A 12,894-nucleotide genomic window follows, 5' to 3' on the forward strand; every position below is an offset into this window, starting at 1 on the left:
TGGCAGGCCGAGGATGTGCTGCCAGGTGAGGAAATGCAGGGGGAGGAATCCATGCCTTTGACGCCCCCCCCTGCCTTTGATGCCCCCCCTGCCTTTGACGCGCCCCCCCTGCCTTTCACAGCCCCCCCTGCCTTTGACACTCCCCCCTGTCTTTGACGCCCCTGTGACGGTAGCTTTGAGACAGGCTATTAATAATACACACCAAATATAACTGGGTTGAACTGGACGAGGCTTAAATATGATAAAATATAATTTATTCCTTGAAAAAGGTGAACACACGAGATTATACAAATAACAGACAAAATATGACACTTACTTAAAGGTTAGGACAAGAAAGCCATCAGGATACAGGATGGGCCATTTCTTCCATAATTCAGGTTCAGATGTTGACATCACAGCAATACATGAAGATCATGAAGACCATACATGAAGACATTTGAGTAAGGGCTGATACTGGGTTAAATACCATTTCAAACCCATCTCTTAACCCTAGATGCCGAGGTGGCTAGAAAAAAATCTCTTTGAAGCAGATTTTGGCTTCCATTGTAAATGTGAAGTATCACACTTAAAAACACTCAGTCCCTTGGTTCCTGCCCCCAGTATAAACAATTAGGGCAGTTACCTTTTGATCACTGGCCTACGCTAATTCTTGCAGGATGCTCTCCCTGCCCTATTAGCATAGCAGATGGGGGTCTGCATTTTCACAGCAGATCCAAAATCCCATATACACTGTAAATAACTTCATAACTTCAGTTCAGTAGTACTTACTGGCACGCGAGACATATTAATACATTCCGTCACGCATGACGCTCCCAATGAGACTAAACCGTCTCCGTGTAATACTAAAATTAAGAGAGATATTAATATCTGTCTCTTAGTACCGGCTAGACATCATGTGTCTGTAATCCTTATATGCAAATCAGTCCCACGAATACACATATGTAGCTTTTAGCACGTTCAGCCGAGGACATCTCATAATATTCTTATATTTAATAAGGTCACTCATTCTGTAGCCCCACTCCTAAATCAGGGGTGTTTGGCCAGTCTACCAAATGGGGGTGTCTGGCAGGATACTATGGTTTGTAAGTGTGAGTTATAACACTCACAAACCACTCCAGCTTCATGCAAACAGGTAGAATGGCTGAGCCTTTGATCAGGGGTCTGCTTCCTAAACATTTGGTCGAATTCCTTAGTAGGCAGGCATCTTTGAGGGTAACTTAAACAAAGGGCTATAATCACTATTCAACTATTAACTCTTGCCCTCCCGGATGGATCCCAGTGTTTGTGTGGTGCAGTCACTGGAACAGAAACAATACATTTTTACAGGGGAATAAACAGTTGGATGGCTGAAGCAAGGCAAAACCACATTACTGGACCCCAGACCAGTTAACCCCTTGCTTCCCAGGTGAGAGTAGAGGGTGGCCAAATGGGGTGTAACCCCTTTAATCCCGGGCCAAATCCCCTCTCTCTTGACGCCCCCCCCTGCCTTTGATGCCCCCCTGCCTTTGACGCCCCCACCCTGCCTTTGACGCCCCCACCCTGCCTTTGATGCCCACCCCTGCTTTTGATGCCCCCCCCTGCCTTTGATGCCCCCCTGCCTTTGATGCCCCCCCCTGCCTTTCGCCCCCCCCTACCCCCCTGCCTTTCACCCCCCCCTTTCACTGCCTCCCCTGCCCCCTGCCTTTCACCGACCCCTCCCTGCCTTTCACGCTCCCCGTCCCCTCCCTGCCTCCGGGCAACGCCGGTATATCAGCTAGTATATATATATATCTCTTTTGAATAAAATGGTCTTTTAGTTTAACTCTTTGGCCAAAGTGTTGTAAGCCCTTGAGCCCCTCCAAGGCAGACCACGTCTCAATGGTACTTAACACTAACATAAATTCTTAATAACCTGTACATTACCAGGAAGAATGATTTATAATAAATCTGTTTAAAATATATTTTATACAATAATTTCTGTTTGTGTATACATTTTCAATATATACACTGATATATTAGAAATCTGTATGTTTTATGAAAAGCGTGAATAAAGAAACAAGTCTGAGCGTTAAATTGCAAAATGACAAATAAGTTTATTGCGTATGGGTGCACACACAGGAGAAAACTTCAAAACAAAAAGCTCTCTCCCAGAAATATGGCCTACAAGACATATTTATACCATCATACTAAAGCTCACGCCCCCTTTATGTGGTGGCTTGTGCGTCATTACATAAGCGTATAAGATAAACAAATATGAATATGAGAACATTGATTTAATAACAAATTTAAGAACTACCAAAAATTAATTGAACTGGCTACACAATTATTATGCCAGCTCTTATCCCTTTCTCTATATACGCTGGTTTCTTGGACGGGTGTTGTAACAGGGGAGTAATCCCTGTTCAAGTAATGTGCCTTTAATCTAGCAGTGTGGTGGTTAACTGCTGGTAGTCAATTAATAAACACCACCTGCCTGATTTAGATTGCTTACTAAAGCCTGTCTGTTGAGACAGGAAGGGAGACTCCTTAGCTCATAACTGAGCTGAACTTTGGAGATAGAGAAGAGATTGTCTTTATTCTCACAACCTGTCTTGAGCTCTGCCAGAAGACACAGGATAGCTGCCTTCAAGACACAGGGAAAACTTCTAAACCTGAATGCTGACACACCCTGAGGGAAGGGAGCTGAACCAGGAACAGAGGAGATTTTCCCTCCAAGGAACAGATAAGACTTTCATTCTTAAGAGACTTCGTATATCTGCTTATTTCATGCTATATGTTTTGGGGCTGGGAGACATGCTTATCTAGGGGAGTTGTGAACTGCATAGTGTTTCACTAGAAATACTCCCAAATGAATAGAAGCTTTGTTTACCCCTTGTTTGGATGGTTTCCTGATGTTGAGGAAACAGGCGCAATAAAAAGCCTTCTTTAATTTCACAATAATCAGTCTCTCTTGCATACCTCTGTGAATGTCCGTCTACAGGTGTATTTGACCATGAGAACCTCCCCAAAATCTTTTCTTTTAATTCAGCTAGACCTTAATCTGTTTCTCACTCCATCGCTTTATCCACATTTTTACTAAGTAGAAATAAGCTGCCAAAAAGTTATACTCGGCTTGTCAGTCCCGTCTCTCTCCCCCCCGTTCCCGTCTCTCTCCCCCCGTTCCCGTCTCTCTCCCCCCGTTCCTGTCTCTCTCCCCCCATTCCTGTCTCTCTCCCCCCGTTCTCGTCTCTCTCCGCACTCTCTCGCTTTTCTGGTATATGTCCCACAATGCCTTCCCAAGTGTGGATGCAACGCATAATCGGGAGAAACTTTGGAAACTCCTGCTGTAAGTGACAGCTATACCCCCTACACAAAGGCGCAGTCCCCATACAGGCTCAGGACCCCGCTATACTGCCTGAGATCCGCTATTACACATTTTATTTGGCAAGCCCCTGTTGGGAATCAACAAGTTGTAATAATTCACTACCTTATATATTTGTGGGGTATATGATTTTAACTTTTTATTCTGCAAGGGTTGGCCTTAGACAATCTTTCTATTGTCTTTACCGAGGTGGGTAATTTCCTCTGCTGGGATAATGGGGTCATTAGGGGCACCAGCCTGTCGGTTTTGGGCACGGAGCCTAATTTTGGTGGGAATCTGGTAATATTGTCACTAGATACTTCACTGCAACAGTTCTATTATTGACGTCCTGATGAAGGTGGGATTAGAACACCGAGACGTTGGCTCATTAAATAAGAACATTTATATTTGACAAAGACTACTTTCATTGGATCTGGACTTATCACAGGAGCAGTGCCTGTATATTGTGATACACCCAGCATTTACCTGTGGGAAACCATGATGTACACAAAAGTAAGGTAAGGTGTGTTTTCTCCTTCTATATCACTGCCCCAAAGATATCTCATATCTCCTGGATTTTTCCCACAGTCTTCATATAACATTCTCTCTCTGTCTCTCTTTCACCTTCCTCACTCTCTCCTGATACTCTCTCTCTCCCTTTCTCTCTCTCATTTTCACACTCCTCTCTGTCTCTCTCTCCCTCGCTCACTCATTTCTTTACTGCCGCTCTCCCTCTATCTCTCTCATTTTCTCCCTCCTCTCTCTGACCCTCACTCACTCATTCTCTCCTCGTCTCCTCTCCCTCCCATCCCATTTATATGTAACGCAATTTTCCTCTTCTGCGGACATGCTCCCTACATTCTTCTCGTTGCTCCACAAATCGCTCTCCCTCTCCATATATTTCTCTCCCCATATATCTGTTTGTTTTTTCCACAGTGTGCTCCCACTACACATCCCTAATACCTCTATCTGTCCCTCACGTATTCTCTCCATCTCGTCCCCCCCCAAAAAAAATTCTCCCTACCTCTCTCCCTCACGTATTCTCTCCATCTCCTCCCCCCCCAAAAAAATCTCAGTCTCTCTCCCTCCCTCATTCGTTCTCTCTATCCCTTTATTTCCCCTTAACCCTCTCTCATTCTCTCCATCCATTTCCCTTTCCTTCTCCCTATTCCCCTCTCTCTCATTTTTTGCATCCCTCCACTATAGTATTAATATTACCCCCCCAACACCTCTAGCAACCTTGCCACCAGCACAACTTTGTGGGATTCCAGTTCCTCCACACATACCTGGATACTTCCCTGCCACGAAACATCTCTGGGGTATTGTAGGAGACAGAGGTAACTAGGTAAGACTCGCCTTCGGAGAAATAAACGTAGGCTTTTATTTAGCCAAAGTTCAGCAACAAAAAAAATAGGGCTTTTCCTCAGCCAAAGTTCAGTAGTACGAAGTATATGGTGCACAAAGTACTGTGTAGCAGGGCAGCAGACCTTAGCCAAAGTTCCCCTGTACAAAATACAGCAAGGCAACAGAACCTCAGACCCAGTACACCGCAGTAGTCCAGAACTAGTGGACTCCAGGATTCCTGTATTTAAGGTTTCAACAGAGGTGACTCGTTAGTGCTCCTCTAGGCAGGAGTTAACTATTAGCTGCCCAAATAGTGATAGGCTTTTGCTGAGAGGGTTGACCCTGCTATAGGTACTGTATCTTCTACATCCCCAGATCCTTGGTTTACTCTACTGCCCCTATGCACTACAGATGTATACGGAAAAACACTGGTATGTATGTATGTCTTTATATAGCTCCATTAATGTACACAGCGATTCACAGTAGTAATACACGTGACAATCATATAAATAACAAATAATACAAATAACAGATCATGTGAATAAGTGCTTCACACTTAAAAATTAACATTTAGGAAGACGTGTCCCTGCTCCGAAGCTTGCAATCTAATTGGTAACTATGAAGGACGTACAGAAACAGTAGGAGGGCATTCTGGTAAGTGCGTCTGCAAGGGGCCAAGCTTTATGAAACAGGTGTATAGTATCAGCCACGGTGCTACTCATATGCTTCGTTAAGCAGGGGGGGGTCTTAAAGGTGCATAAAGAGGGTGTCAGTCGGGTATTGAGGGGAAGGGCATTCCAGAGGTGAGGGGCAGTCAGTGAGAAAGTGGCTTGGAGAGGGCTTTAGAGACAAAGGGGGAAGAGAGAAGACATCCTTGATGTCGGGATGGTGGGAAAGAAGAGTGTAAAGCTTTAAAAGTGAGGAAGAGAATTGAATGTGTGATACAGGATTTGATAGGAATCCAGGAGATGGATTTCAGCAGGGGAGACGCGGAGACAGATTTAGGAAAGAGTAGAGAGATTCCGGCAGCAGAATTTAGGATAGATTGTAGGGGGGGCAGGTGAGAGGCAGGAAGGCCGGACAGCAGGAGGTTACAGTAATCAAGACGGGAGAGAATGAGGGCCTGTGTCAGAGTTTTAGCAGTCGAGCAACAGAGGAAAGGGCGTATCTTTGTAATATTGCGGAGGAAAAAGTGACAGGTTTTAAATACGTTTTGAATGTGAAAGAGAATGTGAGAGAGGAGTCGAGTGTGACCCCTAGGCAGCGTGCTTGGGCTACTGGGTGTATTGAAAGAACAAAGTGCCACAAAGTGCAAAAGGTCGGCGCAGTTTATAAAGGGCATAAAATAGTGCCGTCAATATGTGAATATATCATAAAAACTTTAAATAAAGTGCAAAAATGTGTAATCATATAGTGACTGAAAAATGTCATGAAATAAAGGATAAGGATTGCAGCTCAAAACCCTTTCAGTGGATGGTCTGCTGGATCCACTTCAAACGTTGATTTCCTCAAAGTTACTGGGTGTATGACAGAACTTCCAACAGTAATGTGGAAGGAGGTAGTGGGGTCAGGTTTGGGACAAAATATGAGGAGCTCAGTTTTTGACATGTTGAGTTTAAGTCGGCGGAGGGCCATCCAGGATTATATCGTAGAGAGACATTCAGAAACTTTGGTCTGTACAGCCGGTGAAAGGTCAGGGGTTGAAAAGTAAATTTGTGTGTGTCGTCAGCATAGAGGGGATATTTGAACCCAAGGGATGTGATTAGGTCACCTAGAGAGAATGTGTACAGAGAAAAGAGGAGAGGTCCGAGGACATAGCCCTGGGGTACCCCCACAGAGGAGGAGGGTGAGGTGTTAGCAGAAGAGACAACAAAAGACAGGGTGCCCAATGCTACATCAAATTGACAAAACATATATGGTAATAAGTATAAAGTTTAAATACTTCAATAATAATAGTAATTACTGTACTTGGTTATTTAGTTAAACCCTTTTGCCAAAGCGTTGTAAGCCTGCATACCAAAAATGCAGGTCTTACACTATACTGTGAACCCTTCCTTTTACCTCTGTATGAGGGGAAGCAACTGCAGTGAGTCCTGTCCATTCAGCAAATAGCCAGAACCTCCCAAGTTAAAAAAGTGGGGAGGGGTGAGCTCTGTGGGGCGAGGTTCCACCTACCTCCATTAAACTGTTACCAGTCAGAAATTGATTCACACACACATTCCCAGCTAGCTGAAACACCTACACCCACAACATCATGAATATATATTTATGCCAAAATGAGTGCTACTGAGCGTGGCAAATGCATACAACAGAAGACAGGGGTGCCCAATGCTACATCAAATTGACAAAACATATATGGTAATTCTCTCTCTCTCTTTCTCTCTCTTGCTCACTCTTGCTCTCTCTTGCTCTCTCTTGCTCTCTCTTTCTTTTCTGGGAAATGGCATGCAAATGAGCACCCAATGTGTCACATTTTGCCTGAGATCCATTTACATGGAACCCATATAAGCAAAAGTTCTGTCGGCTTTTTCACCCACTATAACTTAAAATGTGTGTGTGTATATATACATACATACATACATACATTCATTCATACATACATACATGTGAAAAAGAAAGTACACCCTCTTTGAATTCCATGGTTTTACATATCAGGACATAATAACAATCATCTGTTCCTTAGCAGGTCTAAAAATTAGGTAACTACAACCTCAGATGAACAACACATGACATATTACACCGTGTCATGATTTATTTAACAAAAATAAAGCCAAAATGGAGAAGCTATGTGTGAAAAACTAAGTACACCCTTACTGCTTCCATAGGAATTAAGATGCTAAGTAGCAGACAGGTGCTGCTAATCAAATGCCCTTTAATTGATCATCAGCAAGTGTGACCACCACTATAAAAGCCGAAGTTTTAGCAGTTTGCTGGTCTGGAGCATTCAGGTGTGTGTTAACACAATGCCAAGGAGGAAAGACATCAGCAATGATCTTAGAGAAGCAATTGTTGCTGCCCATCAATCTGGGAAGGGTTATAAGGCCTTTTCCAAACAATTTAAAGTCTATCATTCTACAGTGAGAGATTATTCAAAAGTGGAAAACATTCAAGATACTTGCCAATCTTCCCAGGAGTGGACGTCCCAGCAAATTCACCCCAAGGGCAGACCGTGCAATGCTCAGAGAAATTGCAAAAAAACCAAGAGTTACATCTCAGACTCTACAGGCCTCAGTTAGCATGTTAAATGTTAAAGTTCATGACAGTACAATTAGAAAAAGACTGAACAAGTATGGTTTGTTTGGAAGGGTTGCCAGGAGAAAGCCTCTTCTCTCTAAAAAGAACATGGCAGCACGGCTTAGGTTTGCAAAGTTGCATCTGAACAAACCACAAGACTTCTGGAACAATGTCCTTTGGACAGACGAGACCAAAGTGGAGATGTTTGGCCATAAGGCCTGGGACATAGTGAATGGAAGCTCGCTGAGGCGGGCTGAGCCGCGCTGAGCAGATGCACAAACCGCACAAACCCTCTGCATCTGTCATCAGCGCGGCTATAGTTTCCCCTTCCGCATGCGCGCTGATGCGTGCGGTGGCTCAGAAAATTGGAACAGACAGGGAAATTTCAATTTTGGCACTCGGGGAAGCGGAGGAGCGGTCACGTGATCGCTCCATCCAATGGGAGCGGGGGACTAGCCCCGCTTCCCGCTCCGCCTCCTGACACGCCTCTGCTCCGCCTCTGCCCCACCCCCAGAGCGCGCTCACTGCCTCGCCTGCAAGGACAGGAAAAAGCTCAATTTTCAGCAGGCGAGGCAGAGCAGGAGCGCGCCTCAGCGAGCTTCAAGTTACTATGTCCCAGGACTAATGTACAGCGCCACTTTTGGCAAAAACCTACCACATCATATCAGCACAAACACCTCATACCAACTGTCAAGCACGGTTGTGGAGGAGTGATGATTTGGGCTTGTTTTGCAGCCACAGGACCTGGGAACCTTGCAGTCATTGAGTCGACCATGATCTCCTCTGTATACAAAAGTATTCTAGAGTCAAATGTGAGGCCATCTGTCCGACAGCTAAAGCTTGGCCGAAATTGGGTCATGCAACAGGACACTGATCCCAAGCATACCAGCAAATCTACAACAGAATGGCTGAAAAAGAAAAGAATCAAGGTGTTGCAATGGCCCAGTCAAAGTCCAGACCTCAACCCGATTGAAATACTGTGGCTGGACTTAAGAGACCTGTGCATAAACAAATGCCCACAAACCTCAATGAACTGAAGCAACGTTGTAAAGAAGAGTGGGCCAAAATTCCTCCACAACGATGTGAGAGACTGATAAAGTCATACAGAAAACGATTACTTCAAGTTATTGCTGCTAAAGTGTTATGCCGGTGCTGCCCGCAGACCAGACCCGTCCCCTGAGCTGAAGGGGGAAGTGGTAATACATGCACCCGCAGCAAAGGGAGCGTGTCCGGAGTGTGGTATGAAGTGTTGCCAGGCCAGGTGTAGTAAGGTAGACAATACTTGCCGGTACCGGTTGTAGAGATAGTGAAGGATGCCTTGCCGAAGTCAGGGAGTGGAGAGTGGAGATAGGTCGTAGTCCAAGCCGTGTTCAAGGGGTTACCAGAGTGAGCGTTGTCCAAGGAGTGCCGAGATCGAGAGCCAGAGGGGGTAGTCGTACGAGCTGCGTCAGAACCTGTGAAAACACTGAGAGAATCCAGAAGTACTTCCATACAGAGACTATGTCGAGCAAAGAGTGAGAGCAGAGAGGAGCTAGATAAAGCAGGAAGGTCCAATTAGGAACGGAGGCGGGACACTGCAGATTGGTGCAGGCATAACAGGCCAGGTGAGTCTTGTTAGTAACCTGAGTAAGCCCGTGCAGTGTGCGGGGGCGGAGCCTGAGGTCCGGGGGACGGGAATAAGAGTGTGCAGACTGAGCGTGCTCCGTAACTCGTGTACTTGCGTGAACCGAGCCAGTGGATGGTGCAGGAGGGCGTGGGCGCACGCGGCGCTGTACAGAGGAATCGCCGAGGGGAGTGATCCCGCGACGGCGGCAGGGGCGGGGAGCCGTGGAGGCCGGTAAGGCAGGCTTGTTTTGTGTGTCCAGGGACTCAATGCGGGAAGGGAGTGCTCTGTGTGGGGAGCGAGGAGAACGCCGATTCCTGACATAAATATGGTTCTACAAGCTATTGAATCATAAGGTGTACTTAGTTTTTCACACATGGCTTCTCCATTTTGGCGTTATTTTGGTTAAATAAATCATGACACGGTGTAATATGTCATGTGTTGTTCATCTGAGGTTATATTTACCTAATTTTAAGACCTGCTAAGTAACAGACGATTGTTATTATGTCCTGATATGTAAAACCATGGAATTCAAAGAGGGTGTACTTTATTTTTCACATGACTGTGTTGTGTGTGTATATCTATATATATGTAGGGTTGTCCTGGTTTGCCTCTCTGCCTCCGCTGCAGGGTGTCTCTTGAGGGAGCGTTCGGAGGGTCCGCGGCGCCCCGGCAGCACAGGGCGCCACCATGTTGTTGCGGAATAGTCAGGCGCGACTGCCAGAGTGGAGAGAGTTCGCTCATGTGCAGTGCAAAGCGCGCGAACGGCGGGCCAATCACAGGGAGGCTTTGCAGTAAACTACAACCCCCAGGAGCCTCAGCGAAGTCACCTGACGCCAGGGAGCGAAAAGGATTGCAGGGATTGCTGACAGGCAGGAAAGGGAAGCGTGGGGGAGAGACCCCGCTAGCCAGAGGGCACCGGAGGAGCAAGGCGAGAGGTTGTGTGTGTGTGCAGGGGGTCAGTGACCCACCTGCGTAGGCCAGATTCCCCCTCAGGCCCCAGTGTATACCCTGAGTCACCATAAGCTTGTGGTGCTGCAGGGACGCCCTATATAGGAAGCGACACCTAGTCATTTACCTCATAGACAGATACGGACACAGGTCGCGGAGCTGCGGTGGTGACAGTCGTTTGGGCCCAAGCTGCTGGACATCATCCTCGTGAGAGACTGCACTGGATCGCCGGATCCTTTTCGAAGTTTGTTACCGGTCACCGCAGTGACCGGAAGATATTTTATAAGTGCACCAACACCGGTACCAACAGGCGCTGATCCCGCCTTGGGGGAGGACTATTTGGGGACACTGGGTTGAGTGACCAGAGAACTGCGCATATATACATATACATAACAGTGGACACGGTGTGGGGTGCACGCGGTGACGGGGAAGTGACATTTCTCTATAGGAGAGTGGCCGAGCCACCTGTAGACATTGTTGCATGTCAGTCAGTTCAATGCTATATCATACAGTATGTGTGTTATTACTTATAGTTATAAGAAAAGGTTCTACCCATGCATATTAGTAAACGGTTACCAAACTGAAGTGTGTTACTATTGTTCTTGCCTAGAGGAATCTCACTCATTGGGGATCCTGGGTAAGTGGAGGCACTGCCAAGAGTATTATTATTACCCCAGGCTCTCAGTTAGCGGAGGTCCAGATCTCACTGAGCCAGCAGGTGTGTACAGTACCAGTAGTCACTCTAGAGCAACAGGATATATAGATTATATATTGTGACAAACGGCTTACTCCGGGGCTCCGTCGTTTGTCCGGGACTGTTTAGAACACGGTCTTTTAGGGTAGGTTAAATGATGAGGCGTCACGTACTGTTCCTTTAAACAGGCTATGCCTGGTTTATTCAGTCCCAGGCACTGAGACTGCCACAGTGCATACAACAGAAAACAGATCAAAACAAAAGCTGCTCACCTGAGCGATAACTTAACTTAGATATCCCTGACTCAGGGTTGGAAGTGGCTTTTCCACTTCCAACATCAAAACACGGTACTTTTGCAGTCTTACACAAATGAACAGAAAGATTGAACCTGTTTGGGGAAGAGGCTTCTCCCCTCTGTAGTTCAGCAGCCTTCCAGCCTCCTGGCTCTTGTGGGGAGCCCAGAGCAAACAGGAAATCAGTCTTTCATACCTGATTCCTAATTAGCATGACAGGTGACAGAAATCAGGCAGCAGACAAACTCTGGTCTGGATCTCTCATCCCTCAGTTCCAGCGCTTGCCAAACTGTGGGATGGAGTGTATGTATTATAAGGCTGCACTCCCAGGCCAAACAGGATAGAAACTGTCTAGTATCCTGGGAGCCCTATATACGGAATTTATTACCATCCCCTGGTTTCTGTCACATATCCTCCCCCCCAGCTCAGACCTCGAGGGATGAGCGACCATGGATATTAGGGAGTGCATCCTTGACAACCCGTCAGCATTGCCATGTTTGTGCCCTGACCTGTGTTCCACAGAAAATTTAAAGGGTTGTAGGCTTAGGAACCACCTGGTCACTCTAGCATTCTTTTCCCTGTTTTGACACATCCAGGTAAGGGGTGCATGATCTGTGACCAACCGGAATTTTCTCCCCAACAGGTAGTATTTGAGCGTCTCTACAGCCCACTTTATTGCGAGACACTCTTTCTCTACTATGGAGTAATTTTTCTCCTGGGGATTTAGTTTCCTACTTAAATAAAGGATGGGGTGCTCCTCACCTTGAGACTCCTGGGAGAGTACCGCCCCCAGCCCTACCTCAGATGCGTCGGTTTGGACTACGAACTCTTTGGAGAAGTCAGGTGTGACCAACACTGGTTGGGCACAGAGAGCTTCTTTCAGGCTTCTAAAGGCCTGTTCGGTTTCGGGGGACCACTTTGCCATTAGCGGTCCTCTTGCTTTTGTGAGGTCAGTTAGTGGGGTTGCCTTAGTTGCAAAATTGGGAATAAACCTTCTATAGTACCCAATTAACCCCAAAAAGGTCCTTACTTGTTTTTTTGTAACTGGCCTTGGCCAATTTTGTATCGCCTCCACTTTGAGTGTTTGGGGTTTGAGTAAACCTCTGCCAATAGAATATCCCAGATACTTGGCCTCCTCCAGACCAATAGTGCATTTAGCGGGGTTAGCAGTTAGTCCAGCAGACCGGACTGCGTCAAGCACAGCTTGGACCTTTGGAAGGTGGGATTGCCAATCTTCACTATGGATTACCACATCATCCAGGTAGGCGGCAGCATACCGAGCATGTGGTTTTAAAATTTTATCCATCATTCTTTGGAATGTGGCGGGAGCTCCATGTAAGCCAAAAGGCAACACCTTATACTGAAAGAGGCCGTCTGGGGTTGAGAAGGCTGTCTTTTCTTTTGCCCTTTCTGTGAGGGGAACCTGCCAGTACCCTTTTGTTAGGTCTAGGGTTGT

The sequence above is a fragment of the Ascaphus truei genome, chromosome 20 (assembly GCF_040206685.1).
Source record: "Ascaphus truei isolate aAscTru1 chromosome 20, aAscTru1.hap1, whole genome shotgun sequence".
Classification (NCBI taxonomy): domain Eukaryota; kingdom Metazoa; phylum Chordata; class Amphibia; order Anura; family Ascaphidae; genus Ascaphus; species Ascaphus truei.